This window comes from Rousettus aegyptiacus, unplaced genomic scaffold (genome assembly GCF_014176215.1).
Source record: "Rousettus aegyptiacus isolate mRouAeg1 unplaced genomic scaffold, mRouAeg1.p scaffold_m13_p_2, whole genome shotgun sequence".
NCBI classification, from domain to species: domain Eukaryota; kingdom Metazoa; phylum Chordata; class Mammalia; order Chiroptera; family Pteropodidae; genus Rousettus; species Rousettus aegyptiacus.
In genome coordinates this window covers 78254442-78271026 of record NW_023416295.1, presented here as the reverse complement: position 1 = coordinate 78271026, position 16585 = coordinate 78254442, and the positions used below count along the sequence as shown (strand labels likewise).

Genomic DNA, 16585 nt, shown 5'->3' with positions numbered 1-16585 from the left:
AAAGGATTTATATCTAGAATATAGGATGAACTCTTACAATTCAATAATAAAAAAAATAAACCACCCAGCTTAAAAAATGGGTAAAAGGTCTGAATAAGCGTACCCCTAAGTAAGATATACAAATGGCCAGTAAGAACTTGAAAAGATGTTCGACATTATTAGTCATCAAGCAAATGCAAATTGAAACCATAATGCAATATCTCTTCATATCCACTAGGATGGCTATAATCAGAAAGTTATATAACAACAAGTGTTGGTGAGGATGTGGAGAAATAAGAACTTCCATAAACATCTGGTAGGAATGTAAAATGGCACAGCCATTTTAAAGAACAGTCTGGCAATCCTGAAACAATCAAATATAAGGTTACAAAATGACCCACCAATTCCACTCCTAGGTATATACACAAGAGAAATTAAAACATACATCCACACAAAAACTTGTACATGAATGTTTAAGGAACTATTGTGTTAGGTCAGGATGGAAACAACCTAAATGTTCAGTAACTGATAAATGGATAAATAAAATGTGATAAATGACATCATAAAATGGGATGTTATTCAGTCATAAAAAGGTATGAAATGCTGATACATGCCACAACATGGACAGACTTCAGAAACATTATGCTAAGTGAAAAAATTCAGTCATCACAAAAGACTACATATTCTATGATTCCATTCATTTGATATGCCCAGAATGGGGAAATCTACAGAGATAGAAAGTAAATCAATGGTTGCTTATGATTAAGAGGGTGGCAATGAGGACTAGAGAGTAATAAATAAAAGGAATGGGGTTTCTTGTTGAGATGATACAAATGCTCTAAAATTCACTGTGGTGATGGCTGTACATAGCTGTGAATACACTTAAAAAATCATTTAATCGTAAATTTTAAATAATTCTATAGTATGTGGATTATATCTATATAAAGCTGTCTAAAAAATGTTCAATCATTGTATATTGGGATATATATTTTTTATAACAATTCAAGCCTATCTTAACTAATACAACCCCATAATTTTAAAATCTAGAAATGTACTTATTCTCTATACGAAGATAGAGAATATATTCTGTATACAATATACAATATATTGTATATTCTCTATACTTTGTTTTGCATGAATATAATTTTTTAATATAATATTCTTTAACTTACGTTTTTTCACTTAATTATCACTTATTCACAGTTTCTTTGCCATGAGTCACAAAGCTCCATATCATCTGCTCCTGTCCCTCCAACTCATCTCTGATTCCTCTCTGTGCACTCACTCTTTTCAAGACAACCTGCCTTCTTTCTGTGGCTCAAACATACCCAGTTTGGTCCCCTGTGGCAGTTTTGCAATTATGTTCTTCTTCATCAAGCTTAAAAATTATCTCCTTACCCAATCCAGTGATGCATTCTTACCATCTTTACCCAACCTGCACTTACAGAAAGAAGAGGAAGACAAAATTACAAATAGGAATAATAAAATGGCAATAACTAAATACCAATCAACAATTACTTTTGATACAAATGGATTAAGTGCTCCAATCAAAAGACATAGAATTGCTGAATGGATAGGAAAAAAAGACCCTTACATATGCTGCCTACAAGAGACTCACTTCAGATCAAAAGACACACAGATTGAAAGAAAAGGGATGGGGAATGATAGTTTATGAAAATAGAAACAATCAAAAAAAAAAATCTGGGGTAGCAATAATTATACCAGACAAAATAGACTTTAAACAGAGGTTCTAGAAAGAGATGAAAAAAGACCCAGTTATCCCACTTCTGAGTATTTTTCTGAAGAAACCCAAAACAATCCATATGTCCATTGCAGAATTATTTACAATAGTCAAGATATGCAGGCAACCTGAGTGCCCATCAATGGATGAATGAATAAAGAAGAGGTCATGCATATATGTAATGGAATACTACTCAGCCATAGAAAAAAAGAATGAAATCTTACCATCTTTAACAATGGAAAGACCTAGAGGATATCATGCCAAGTGGAGTTAAGTAGGACAGAGAAAGATGAATGCCATGTGATTCCACTTATATGTGGAGTCTAAAGAATAAAATAAATGAACAAACAAAACAGAAACAAACTCATAGATACAGAGAACATTTTGATGATTGCAAGATGGGAGGGGAGCTAGGAGAAGGGTAAAAAAGGTGACAGAATTAAGTACAAATTGGTAGTTAAAAAATAGTCACAGAGATATATAATTTAGCACAAGGAATATAGTCAATAATGTTGTGATAACTATTTACGGCGTCAGATGGGTACTAGATTTATCAGGGGGATCACTTTGTAAGTTATATAAATGTCTAATCACTATGTTATACACCTGAAACTAATATAATATTATGTCAATTATAATTTTAAATTTTTTAAATATTTTTTTTAATTATGTGATATTAACGTAATTATTTTTTATTTATTTTCTGTCTGAATCCCCTACAAGAACAGGAGCTTCACATGGACAGAGGTGTAGTCTGTTTTGCTGAAGAGTACCGTTAAATGGTGCCCAGCACATAGTGGATCCTTAATAAATGTTCACTGTGTGAACCGGTGAAGTGGCTGCACAGTTGTGTGCTGAGCTCTCCATGGAAAATCACTACAAATCAGCTCAATGAAGGACCCGTTTTCAGCTTAGACTACCACCTAGATCAAAGTCTTCCCAACAGAAGTGATTTAAATCCCTCTTGACCACATAGTTCCCAGAACTACTCATCACTTCATGGAGCACAGAAGTTCTCCCTAGAAAGAAAGAGGACATATCTCACGGAGCCATTTCTCATCAGTAGAAAAGGCTTCACTAGCAAGCAGCAAGATCTTCCACCAACATCAGTTAAGAAAAATTCAATACCTTAAAGTAGAGCCTTGGACAAGAATACAAGTAAATACTGAGAACTTAGCACAGATAAGTGTAGCATGAGATAAGCAGAAGAATATCCAAAATAGTCTAAAAGAAGCCCCCCTAGTTATGTGTTTTAGCCATTTCCTTAGTGTGAAAGAAATAAAAATTGCCATCAGAATTTGCTGTGAATCTTACTTTTCGTGCTTATAAATATACATGAATTGTGTATAGTTCTCAAAATGGTGACAGATAGGTCACTCCGAACAAATTCTGACTTAAAGAATATCTCTTGGTGTACTATATATATAACACACCAACAGGTGTACACTAATTGTGATTTCTTTAAAATGTGAACACTTTGTGGCCCTACAATTCTATTTAAGGAAGTTAACCAAAGGACCTGATGAAGAATGTAAATTTTTGGCTATAAGTATAGTCAACACAATATCATTTATAATAGCAACCTAAGTATCCAACAGTAGGAGATGAATTCAAGCCATTTCAAAAATTATTCTATAGATAAATATTTATTGGCACAGAATGAGTTCATTAGGTTGAAAAAGCAGGTCACAAAGTAATATGTTCTCATTGTATTTATACAGTCATATATAATACATTTATATGTGTAAGAATATATATACATATACAATATACATGTGCAAGAAAGAGTAAAATGCAAGGAAGGACATATAATAACAGATTTTAAAAGCAGGTTCTCTAGTAATACTATGGAAGAGTTTTGTAAATATGTTTTATTTTTTAGTCCTAATTTAATTTCTTTTCTCCTATAATGAATAATTACTACCATTGCAATATGAAGAAAAGCTATAAAAGTTTAATCAAAACTTTTTTGGTGATCAGATTGAGCACAATCACATAAGAAACATCCTTTACAGTGTTTTGTAACCAGTTTATTCCACCCGAAAGTATCATATATCATACACACATATAACAACACAAAACTTTAAGCCCAGAATACACTGATAGATTCCAATAGACACCTCCAGTTGGGGGTCTTTCTTGACCATTTCTTCTTGCATTTGTCTAATCCTTTAGTCTCCATGAATACACTATCCCATGCATTTAGCCCTCTCATCTGTCTTTTTCATTGTTTTTCATTGGCTCCTTGTCTTAGCTTAGCTTGTCATAACAAAAATACAGAGTCTGAGTGACTTGAACAACAGACATTTATTTCTTACAGTTCTGGAGGCCGAAATCCAAGATCAGGGTGCTGGCTGATTCAGTTCCCAGTGAGAGCATTCTTCTTGGCTTACAGACATCACCTTCTATGTCCTCACATGGCCTTTCCTTGGTGCCTACAATGGAAGAGAGATCACTTTCTTCCTCTTCTTATAAGGCCACTAATCCCATCATGAGGACCCCACCTTCATGAATTAATTCAACACTAATTACCTCCCAAAGGCCTCATCTTCAAATACCATCACTTTGAGGGGTAGAGTTTCTACACGTAAAATTGTTAGGAATATAAACAGTCAGTTCATAACACTCCTCTTCTTCTGATGAAACGTGAATGTTTTCCAGGGTTCTGTCCTGATGCTCTACCCATTCTTCATCATTCACACACATTAGTGGTTTCTACCCCATTTTTTTAAATTTCAAATATGTCCCAGAGAGACCCAAACTCCAATCTAGACTTAAATCTCCCCCAAGTCCCACAAAAAAACTCAAACTCACATACCCTAAAGCATCTACCCATTTCCAATGCTGCTTCTTCCATGATGCTCATCACTGTGGAGGATGCATGGCCAGAAGACTGGGAGATTGCCTTCAACATATCCTTTTCACTCCTAGTGGCTTATCAGGATAATCGAAAGATGAAGAAATATAAGATACCAGCCTGAAGAGACTAGAGAGCTCCTGTAATATTGATTTGGTGATTTTTCCAATAACCATGAGAAGACACTGCAGCTCAAATCCATATTTTCTTAGCAAATAAACTCCAAAAAAATGACCCAGGGGAAACAAATTCCACTGAAAGCAACAGCTCTGAAATGCAGGCTCTAATCAGAGGCTCTGAGACGCACCGTGGCCGCCAGTGGGCCTCTTCAGCCATTTTATATTTCCTCTTTCATCAAATCTCTGAATGCCATGGTTCTCAACTTGCAGAGATTTAAAAGGCACTTTGATTAATGGACTTGATCAGTGTCTGCTCTTGTTTAACCACGGTGTTCTCATCCACATTTTGCATTTCACACCCACGCAGCACCATTTCCCTTTTGTTACAGGAACTGAAGAATGTGATGGCCTGCTAGACAGCCAAGTAATTTATGAAAAATATATTTTTAAAAGGCTAGTGTATTAAAGCTTGGGGGGGGGGAGCCGGTTGCTGTTTTAATTTTAAATAGGCTACGCAAATAATTAAATGTCAGGTCATACTGATACCACCAAATTTAGGAGAGTATAGATGTTATACAACCCCAGAGTCCTAGGGAATATTAAATCAGATTTACCAGAGCACTGAATCATATCTTGCTTTCGACATGAAACACCAGTATTGATTGGGTTAAAAATAAGCTAATTTCCAAAAACCTCTATCTGCTAGAAATGTTTCCATATATGCCACAATTCTTTAAAAAGAAATATAGATGAATTTGTAAACACATTTAAGTACTACCTGTTTTCTTTGGTCTCTTGTTTTTCTGAACCTCTCCTGCCTCACACTAGCCAATTTTAAATATTGACTTCCAGGAGAGGATGGGTGAGAACAGCCAATATTCAGGGCTAAGGTGCTAGATGCTGCTCACCCAACTTTAGAACAGTTCAATTTGGATGTTTACCTGAACTTTGCTCATGGCTTTGTATATGTGAGTCCTTTAGTCCCACCAATGGGCACTGTGTCCTGTGTACTATGGTACAGCTATTTTAGATTAGCAGTAAATTAGAAATTCCTTTAAATGACATTTTAAAAAATGGTCAGTAAATAAATACTTGTTGTGCAAAGAATTGTGCTTTATCATAGAAGTTCTGTGATGAATAAGACACTATTATACTTTTGAGGAAAGAAAATAACAGCAGAAAATGTCCCTTTGTCCTTTTAAATTCTTAGCTGATTTTTAAGAGGAATTCCTATTTCCAAGGTATCTAAGAACTGGTTATCAGGAGATGGACCAAGATCAAGCTGAATGTCAGGAGGAAACCAGTTATGTATCTGGGATTGGTTGACCACTAACAATCCATCCTGTGATGACAAAAGCTTGGCACTGACGTGTCCTTCCATTGCCCATGGCAGACATCACAAATCAATTACAGCACTTGGCTATCTATTTCACAAATATTTACTGAGTGTGTTCTACACATCGGCACTCTAGCAAGCACAGCATACACTGCAGTGGACAGGATAAACGAAGTCCCTGTCCACTTGGAACTTACATTGCACTGGGAGAAGAAGGCAATACACAAGCAAAATCGTTTTCTGTGTATGTTAGGTGCTAGGAAAGGAGATAGGATATGGCTGAGAGGATGGGGGAGGGAAGCCACTTTAGCTAGGGTGATTGAAGTCCTCTTGGTAGAGGTCGCATTTGGGAAGAAACTTGACAGGGAGAGTGGGCCATTCAGAGAAGGCCTATCAGACTGACTTCTCCCAACACAGCACTCTGGATCGCCATTACCAGCCAGCAGCCGCTTGGCTGTACTATGGATGAGTCTATGCGAGGCATTCAGTGTAGCTACAGGAACACATTTAATAACGTCAAACAGCACAAGATTCTGAGCTAGAGAGTGGAAGGAAACTTGGAACACTTGGATTCTAGTCTTCCTTTCAACTTTTTAGAATCTCAGTTTCTTCATCAGTAAAATAAGAGGGTTGGACCAAATGATCTATGAAATCTCTTTTAGATTCTAAGGTGAATAATTCTAAGTAAAAGGCGAAATAGGGTTTTAGACAATTGAAGAGATAGGGCAGTTTAAGTAGAGAAGTCTTTTTGCAAATGGGGTCATTTGAACAGTTGGAAGAGAAATGAGATGTAGCTACGTTTCCTTAGAGGCTCCTTGGTGATTTCAGAGAGAGCCACAGTCAGTCCCTAATTTTGCAAACAGCTTAAACTGCTAAAATCCAAAGCACTTTTCACCTTGAAGTCTAGATGAAAACTAATTTGGAGCAGTCTTCTCAGCCATGCATGTATTCAAAATCACTAACATCTGGTCTATGGCCATGCTACCTTGAACATGCCCAATTCTGTCTGATCTCAGAAGCTAAGCAGGGTCGGGCCTTGTTAGTAATTGGATGGGAACCATCTAGAAATACCAGGTACTGCAGGCGTTAAAAAATAAAATAAAATAAATTTTAAAAATCGCCAACATCCCAACGTGTCATCTGGTCATCTCGAAACACAAAGGGAAATCATCACATTGTGGAATAAAGAGGAAAGAGTTAATAAAGGTTCATCAGGAAAATCCGCCTTGCACTGCTGCCTGCCAGCAGGAAAGCCAGAACTTTCAGGAGTGCCACAGGAGAGAACTATAGGCTTGCACAGTAATGATGCATCTGGATAAGGACCCAGGTATTAATTTCAAAAACTCCTGATCTTGCTTTAAAAACGGGTCCCAGGTACATGAAAATGTCTCTGATTTTACAGGCAGTAGTTCAAGTTTGGGCCATTCAGCCATAACACAAATACTTATAAGCTACTGTGATATTGTGAGTTTAGATAATAAATGATTGAAATTCACTTTGTGAGTACAAAGTGCTTCATAAATACTTAATCTCGGGAGATACTTCAACTGGGAGGTTCTGACTTCATTTGGATTTCTGCTTATCCAAGTCACACAGGGTCCCCATTCGATTTGTAAATATTTTATGTCCCACGCTAGCCTCTTCACAGTTCCCTCTGCTACCGATGAGTGCTGACTGGGATCTTGCCATTTGAGCAGACTGAAAAATTTGGGACAAGCCAGGAATGGTTTTGAGTAACTTATGATTCACAAATAGCCCCACCAATTTACTGTTTCTCTGAAGCAAAAATGAAACTAGCTCTGTGACTTGTCGCAGATCACAGGGATGAATGGTTTCATGAGACGATGCTCTCTACAGAGAAAAGCTCATGCTAGCAATCCAGCACTCTGGGTCCACCAATTGTTCATTGGCCAAAATACACCTCAGACACACACACCAGCCAGATGCTAAACAGGCATTCCCCGGCAATGTACAAGCAAGGTCAGTGCAGATATCGTCTTCTCTAGCTTCCTCCCTAAAGCAACAGTTCTGAAGACACTCAATACAGCTTTGGTCTGCACTCTAGCTAGGCTTTAGGGCTGGGCTAGAGTCCTACTGGCCAGAGAATTTGTGGTTAGTAATGCAGCACAGCAATGATACCACTTCATCTTCCTGGTCCTCAATCTTCCCATTTGTAAAGTAAAGGTTTGCATCTGTCTCTTAAGGCTTTACAAATTACAGTAGACTGCTTGATGGATAAGCTTGGGTTCACATCTCATCTCTGACACTTACTGCTTGTGTGGCCTGGCCTCAATTTACTTCTCTGTGTAATAAAATAAAAAAGATAACTGTAAGGAACAACTTAGTTAAGCATGTGAGTGTAATTGTTAAGCCTCAATGAGCTGTTTTACCTGATAGAGAGAGAGGGACCTTTTACGTTATCATCCACGTGCTCACTAAACACCGATTGATTACCTGGTGGATTTTAGCTGAGAACAAAGTTGGGCCTGAAGTGTAGCTCAGACTGATCCTGTTTGAATGAAGAGTTCACCTGAACTCTGTTGAATATGAAGATCCCAGGCTAATTGTATCTTCGTACTTGGAAATCTGGTTAGAGTATCCAGGAACGCACCATGAAGGGTCTGGGTAAAGAAAAAAAAAATCAGGTGCCTCAGGGTGACAATTAAGTGTATATGTATCTGTTCCATTATCTTCATTGCTTAAGACAACAACTATATTATTATCATGATATTGTGGGCCAGAAATTCAGGCCACATTTAGCCAGGGAATGTTTTAGTTCTACATGGCATCGACTAAAGGCAGTCTGCAGTACTGAGATGGTAGGCCGGACTGGAGGGTTTGAGGCAGCTTTGCTTGCATTTGGGGGGCCTTGAGGGGAATGGCAAGGCTAGGCTCACTGGACTATCCACTGGAGCACCTACATGCTGTGCCAACAAGGCAGTCTCAGGGGAGTCAGACTTCACACACAGCAAAGTGGGGCTTTGAGGGAATGTTCAAGAGACCAAGGCAGAAGCTTGCAAGGTCTTATGACCTAGCCTTGGATGTCATGCAGTGTCACTTTGGCCACATTCTTTCAGTCTAGTGGTTCTATTAGACCACTAAGGCTGGTGCAGATTCAAAGGGATGAGTAGCAGGGAATCTGCATCCATCTTTAATCTACCTCAATAACTGAGTCTCAGTTCTGCTCTGTAGAACCGGTTGTGGGTACCACCTCTTCTATCCTCTCATGCTTCCCAATGTCACTGCCAGTATCTTCATTATGTAATAAGAAAGCCAAGACTCAGATGTCACCAGGAAAACAGAAAACCTCAACAGGTAAGTATAGTCTGACTTGTCACCATCTCTAAATATCTGGCTATCTCCAGCTGGCTTTTATTAGCCGAGAACGTAGAAATCAAGGACCCCTGCTACAAGGAGACAAGTACTACAGATAAGAGACTATCTGGAGGCTGGCATTCCCCAGGATTCTCTCTGTCAACTACCATTTTCCTGATGGCAAGCCTGATGGCAAGAAAAATCAGGCAGCTGAACAGCTGTGTCCCTTTGTAGCTGGTAACTATTGTGTAAGAGGGTCCTAAGGTTTCTCATGCTCTCAAGGTTCCCAAGCCCTCTCCGTTACTAATTGGCATCCAGCAACAAAAGTTTAATTTTTCATATGCCACATTTATTGTGGGTTAGCTGTGGCTTTGTTCTGCATCATCTTTACTCCAGGACCAAGACTGAGAAACATTGCCAGTTGTCGCAGCTGAGATAAAATAAACATGGTGATTCTTAGTGCTTCTGTTCAGAGGTGGCATCTGTCACTTAAACTCACATATCATTGGTCAAAGCAAGTCAAATGGTCACATTGAATTCAACAGAGCCAGGATGTAGAATCCTCCCACCACAGGGAGAGGTTCTGAAGAGAAAGGCACCGTAATATTTAATGAATAGTAATATAACCCACCTTAGTCTGTTTTCTGGCCACCAAACATGCAGTTCCCTCCTCTTCCCATACGAGAGGAAACTTGCCTCTCCCCACAGGGGACATCCCCAAACTCCCCTCCATGCTGCTTGGAGCTCAAAGTCCAGGATCTGTGCGCAAGGCAGGAGCATCTCTATGACACGTCTGGCTGTGCTTCCTTTGCATGGAGATACCTAAGAAATTAAAAAACAAGTCATCTGCTCTCACATGCAAACCCAATAAGGAATTAGGGACAAGAAAATAATAAACACTCCCATTTGGAAATGGACTGTAGGAGGCATACAGCAGGCACTGACCCATAATAATTCCAAAATCCTCCCACCCCAAGCAGACATTGCGAGCGGCTCATTTTCCTGAGGGTGAGGCACACTCCTTGATTAACCCCCACTGACTGTCCCAGGAGAAACTTTCAGCGTCCTATTCTCTGTGGTCCTTGGTTCTGCCCACTTGAAGGTCCTCCCTTTCTCGCTGTCCTCTTTAGCTACACTATCTCCTCGAGGGGCTGAGCAGGCTTCTCAGCCAAAAGGTTGGGGATCCAAAGGTTGTTTTAAAAATGGAGTGGGCATAGTTTTTTCTTCTCCATGCTGGTAGCATCTTTGCCTATGTGATTCTCTTAAAATGTTAGTTGGTTTCTTCTGTTTGATTCTGATCAGCCACTGGAACCAGGAAATATAATAAAATAAATATTTTTGCCTTAAGCAATATAGTTTCGGGTTGGTTTATTAGGTGGCCATAAATAATCACAACGAACAATGAAAAAATACACACTATCAGGTCCACTCAGGGCCAACTGAATCAGAATTTCTGGCAGAAAAGACTACTTCGCTGAGTAATTCTCCAGATGATTTTATTGCAGTTTAATGCTGAGAAACAAAAACAAAGAGTTGTACCAAAAACCATCTTTGGTTTCTCCTTATAAGAAACTACTTTTCCTATTCTTTTCCCCACGATGTTCACTTAGCAGTCAGATGTAACTAAGTGAACAGTGACTAGATGGTAAAGGATTAGAAACTACATCACAGGAGAAAAAAACAGGGGACATGGGGAGGTGTTTCAGAGAAGGAAAGATGAAGGGGAACACTTAGTTGTCCTTGCCTATTTAAATGGATACAGAAAGCTTTTTCTGCTTACTAGAAATTAAGAGTAAACCCCTAGAAATCACAAGGATAAAGATAATACTTGATATTACTTATTACAGTATAATAAGGTTGAGAAAGTAGTATTTTCTTAGCAGCTCTTACCAGAACATATGTAACTAGGGCAGAGATTTGGGCTGTTTGCAAATAGCCTGGTGCTTTCTCACCCTGAGCATATGGTAGGATTGCATTTTCCTACCTCTTTGAGGTTAGGAATGGCCAAATGACTCACTTTAACCAAAGAAATGTGATTATAAATGACATACATCACTCCAAGAAGAAAACTTCAAGAGCCAGTGCGCAAATTGCCACATCCCTTTTCTTTCCATGATATATTCAGACAGTGGACGCACCATTAGCCTGAGTTCAGGATGGGGGCATGGAGCAGAGCCCCCATGTAAGGTGGCCAGATAAAATATAGACTGTCCAGTTAATTTTAAACTTCAGAAAATAATGATAATAATTTTTAGTGTGCATTTTTTGAGACATACATATACGAACAAACAAAAAAATCACTATTATTTGAAATTCAAATTCTCCTGGGTGTCCTGTGCTTTTTTTTGTTAATTCTGGGAACCCCATCCCCAAGTCACCTACACAGGCCATGTAGTATTAGGAAGAAAAAGCCCGTGTTATTTTAAGCCTTAGAGACTTGGAGATTGTCTGTTACAGCCAAATAACTTAGCGAATACTAACTTAACTAATTCCCATCTCTGATGATATGTTTTCATGAGGCATAGTGTAGCCCTAATATTAGAAATGAAGTAAGCAGCTTCTCTGCATAATAAAAAAGAAAATTGAAAGCTCTAGGATGTAATATGAGAAAGATAAATGGATAGAATACTGTTAAAACATCAGTCATGAGGGAATTTCTTGTCTACTTGGAAAATAAAATTGGAAAAAATGAGAGTAGACAGCAGTCCTGAGGGCGTCGAGGTCATTGTGGGTTTGGGGTAGGCACGGAAGGGCTTCATGGGAAAAGTCGGCTTGCCTGATCTAGATATGGCCAAGTAAGTGGGATTTAGGCTGCTGAAGAGCCACGCACAGGAAGGCCCCGTGGGGAGACGGCGTGGCCACGTGTGCTCTGCACTGTCACTTTCCAGTTTTGTCTGCACATGTGGGCCCAGGCAGGGCTGGAGATAAAGCCAGCTGGACCCATGTTCACAGGACTGCTCTGATACTGAGAGCTTGATTGTATTCCACAATACAGATGTCTGTTGCTATTCTGGGCGTCTGGACCTAGAGGCGAAGTGAAGTCACCTTGGTAGGAAGTTGTCATTTCAACACAGAAAGCCACACAGTTTTGCTAACTGTTGTTTGAAACTTCAGTGTTATGGGAAAGCTCCTTGACAACAGGAGCCTGGCTCTCTCCTTCCTCGTGGGCCCCAGGCTTAGTGCATGGTGGGTGAAACATAGGTAGAATGTAATCAACAAGACAAGGCCCAAATGTTGTGAAACCCCTTTAGCCGCTATAGCTACTTCTTTTTGCCACTAGGGGGCAGCATATTGCCTTGAACTATAAACTGGGTTTCAGAATCAGGGTGGATTCAGTGATTCTCAAAAACTAGTTGGTACCAGGATGCCAGTCTCTGCCTGGCATTTTTCTAGGCCCTCAGCGAAGAGAGACAGATTAAGGCAAAGTAGTAATTTTTCCCATAAAGCTCTATTCATCCAATTTAAAGGAATTTCCTTTATTCTGATTGTCTTTCCCAATGACATATATGGTATGAAAACATTCTTTCTTTTGTGAAATGATGGTGACTATACATGGTAGGGGTGTGGGTTGGTTGATTTGTTTATTGTTATTGTTCTTTTTTAATCAAATAAATGATGGCAACCTTCTGGTGTTCCAGAATGTTTTAGAAAATTACTTTTCAGGTTTGTGAAATCAAAAGTCAGAGACCTATTAGTGTGGTGTCAGAATCAGACAGGACCCACGACAAAAAAAAAAAACGAATAGATAAATTTCACCTTTGGGTCCCCCAGACCTTCTTTCTCGTTACCCATTGCTCCTTCCTTCCTACTCACCCCTGCTCAACGACCAGCTCCGGATCTTTCTGCTCGCTCCTTACCCAGCCTCCTCCCCCTAGCTGAAACCTATTCTCAGGAAAGAATCTGCTATAGGCTGCTTAGACCTCAGTGAAACTTTAAATTATTTTCCCTCCCAGGAAAACCTGCCTTCCTCGTCTTATCTCTGATCCCAGAATGCAGATGTGTGTGGCCGTTTCAAGGGATTCAGACATCAGCAGACAGAGGAACATTTAAGAGTGAAAAGCAGTCAGCAAGCTGTTGAAATCAGGCTGCCCAGAGGGGCTTGCAGATCCCACTCTGCTTTACCAGGCAAGCTGGAAGAGCCACCCTCAAAGTAGGCAGACCAGGTCCTCAGATAGGCCTCAGGTGTTTATTCTTCCTTCACCTTTCTCAAAAGTCTCAGGTCACACCCATAAGGGTATAAGATATTCCGGCCCTGATGACAGAGAGTCTTCTGTGCATTGGACTAGCACCGGAGGGGCCAGAGGCAACACCCCAAATCATCAAGAGCCTGCTCCGACACAGACCCAGAGGTACTGCCCGTAGTGCATTGTGGAATCCAGGAGTGCTTTTAGCAGGATCACACTGAACAAATCGACAGGCCTGCACTGAGACCTGCCACTGGGAGGGGGACACCATGCTAATTTACAGAGATGCAAAGAAGTATAAGAGGAAGTGGGTGGGGGTGGAGGGGTCACTGCAAGAAAAAAACAAACAAACAAAAAATCTCCAAAACAACTGCCAGAGTTGAAAAAGAAATAACTTGTTTGGAAAACTTAGAAAGGCTTCATATGCTGGGACAGATTTTTAGAATAACAGGTAGGATTTTAACAGAAAACAGGAAAGAAGGAATCTGCTTAACGAATATACGACCTGATCCAAGGGCTCGAGGAGAAAGTATAGGGTTGTGTTTAGGGTACAAGGCCATTTCTATTTGGTCAAAGTATCAGGCATATAGCAGGAAAAAATGGCAATGGTAATGAAAGGCAGGAGCACGTGGCAAGCAGGCAGAGGGGCTTGAGTCCCACTGCCACAGCAGACTACTCCGAGGCCTTGAATGACTCCCTAGAACTCAGCTCCTTGACCATCAACTGAGAATAATTGTCCTTCATCTTCAGAGAATTAAATAAGAGAATGGGTGTGCAATTGGTATTAAATTTTAGTCCACAAACACAAGCAATAAAAAAGAAAAAAAGTTAGAAGCAATGTTTACTTTTTTCTCACTCAATTTCTAAGAGTCACTCTTTCCAGTGTCAGAAATGTCATCTCATATAGCTCAGGACTCCTGCTGCAGAAGTTCTGTGCCAACGAGGGCCCATCCAGCACTTAGTAGTCCATCATTTATTTGATTCCAGAGGCCGCTCTCCTCACCCACTCCTCAGATGTGGCCCATACTTGACTGCCTCTCCATCATTCTATTCCTGTCTGGATTAGTTTTCTAGGACTGCCAAAGCAAAGAACCACAAATCGGGTGGCTTAAAATAGTAGAAATTTACCTCCTCACAGTTCTGGAGGCTAGAAGCTTAAAATCATGGTGTCAGCAGGGACAAGCTCCCTATGAAAGCTCTAGAGAAAAATCCTTTCTTGCCTCTTCCCAGCTTTGGTGGTCGCTGGCAACTCTTGGCCTCCGTTGGCTCGTGGCTGTGTCACTCCAGTCTCTGCCTCCATCTTCAGAGCGGTCTCCCCTCTGTGCCTGTGTCTCTGTGTCCAAATTTCCTTCTACTTACAAGGACACTAAACCTTTGGACTAGGGCCCACCCTAATACAGTATGACCTCACCTTACCTTGATTGTATCTGCAAAGATCCTTTTTCCAAATCAGGTCATATTCTGAGGTTCTAGGCGGACATGAATTTGGAAGGGACACTATGCAGCCCAGTGCACTGTCAGAGGTACTTTCGGGCCCACAGATTTCCCAGGCTGGTTCCGTGCCTCTTGAAGAAACCTGGATGTCTCTAGCCCTCTGCTCCGGAGTGAATGAACATCCTTCTCCTCTGTGAGATCCTCACACCCTCCTGAGTTCTCCCCAGCTAAGAGGGCTCAGGTCTCTGCCTAAGATCCCACAGCCCATCTCTCCCCAGGGAACCTGGGTGAGGGTGGACAGAGCAAAGCGGCCCCCAGCACACAAGCCCATCGGTGCCTCAGCGCTCATCACTCACCACTCTCCTCTCTCTCTCTCAGACTGGGAAACCCGCACCGATTTACCACACGTTCTCACAGGTCTGCTGGGAAAGACCTAAACTTCTGAAGCTCAAAAACTGAAAAAACTCCTTCTCTCCAGAATTTTGCCATTCCTGGCACATGTCTCACTGGGTAAATGGGCGACACATCTGGTAAGAAAATCTTGGCAATAAAATAATTTATCATTTGAAGCTGGCATCCTGCTGGCGCAATATCTACACTCACTGAATGTGTGTGAAGGTCTCGCGCTGTCCTGGGTGCGCCCAATCCGGTCAGCCAGGACGACTGACCGTTCAGCTTTGCTTTACTCTCAGTGCTAAAAGCAGGAAAGTGCCAAGCAAAACAGGACAGAATGGTCATCCTACAGTAAACATTAGTCACCTCCCCAGTCCGAGGATGCTACCCATCCTGGGGAGATTATGTCTTGGGCCTTAGGAATTAGAAGAGTTGAGCAAATAAGGAAGTCTTCCCAACAAAGGCTTTCTTTTGTGGGGCAACCAGTTAGTTATCCTTTCAGAGTGCTCTAGCAGTGCTGTGCAGACTCAAAAGGTATTTGGCAATGACAGGGCAAACGCAGAGACATCACCCAGGACGTTTCTACCAGGGGCTCTCGGGAGCTTGCAGCTTGCCTCACGGTCCTCCCCTCACCCCAGCCTTCTCTGTGACTCTGTTGAACACATCTGCAAAGCGGCTCCCCCACCGACACTTGGAGCTCTGCTCCATATTTTTGAAAATAAAAACACTGCAGGCTCCCCCACCCCCGGTTCATTCTTACCACCCTTCCCTCTTTTTACCGTAGCTGGAGTAGGCATCTGGTTCTATAGCTTGTCTGTGGGACGGAAAAACAATTTGGATTTCCACAACCTGAAACCTAATTTCTGGTAGAAAGGTACCATCTGGTGGATATTTGAGAAACTGCTCACGTATTGTGCTTGAAAATGAACATCTGGGGGCAGCTCTCCTAACAGAATGTCAATGGAAATAGTACTTCAAGACTGAATGAGAGTTCGGCATCCCAATATAGACTGATTCCCTTAAATATTCGACTCCACGTACGGGCAGTTATTCTTAGAACCAATCAGAAGCATCTCACAGTCCTCTGTTTGTTAGCCACTTTGGTCCAGGTTACAGTGAACTGAGACAGCTATTCATTGTCTATTCTCTTCTTCCCAAAATGTAAGTCCTGCTCCTCTTTATCACGGACATTTATCTTTGAGAAATCTAGTCAGACCTCATTCAGAA

General features: G+C 40.8%; 1 long non-coding RNA gene across 1 annotated transcript; it reads right to left on the bottom strand.

Annotated features, from left to right (window-relative positions):
• Positions 1-3209: 3209 nt before the first annotated feature.
• LOC118613767 lies at positions 3210-15941 on the bottom strand. The gene is made up of 3 exons (XR_004955829.1): positions 9979-15941; positions 8487-8653; positions 3210-4654 (listed from the first exon to the last, which is right to left on the bottom strand). It is a non-coding gene; the product is annotated as an uncharacterized LOC118613767 (long non-coding RNA).
• Positions 15942-16585: the final 644 nt, after the last annotated feature.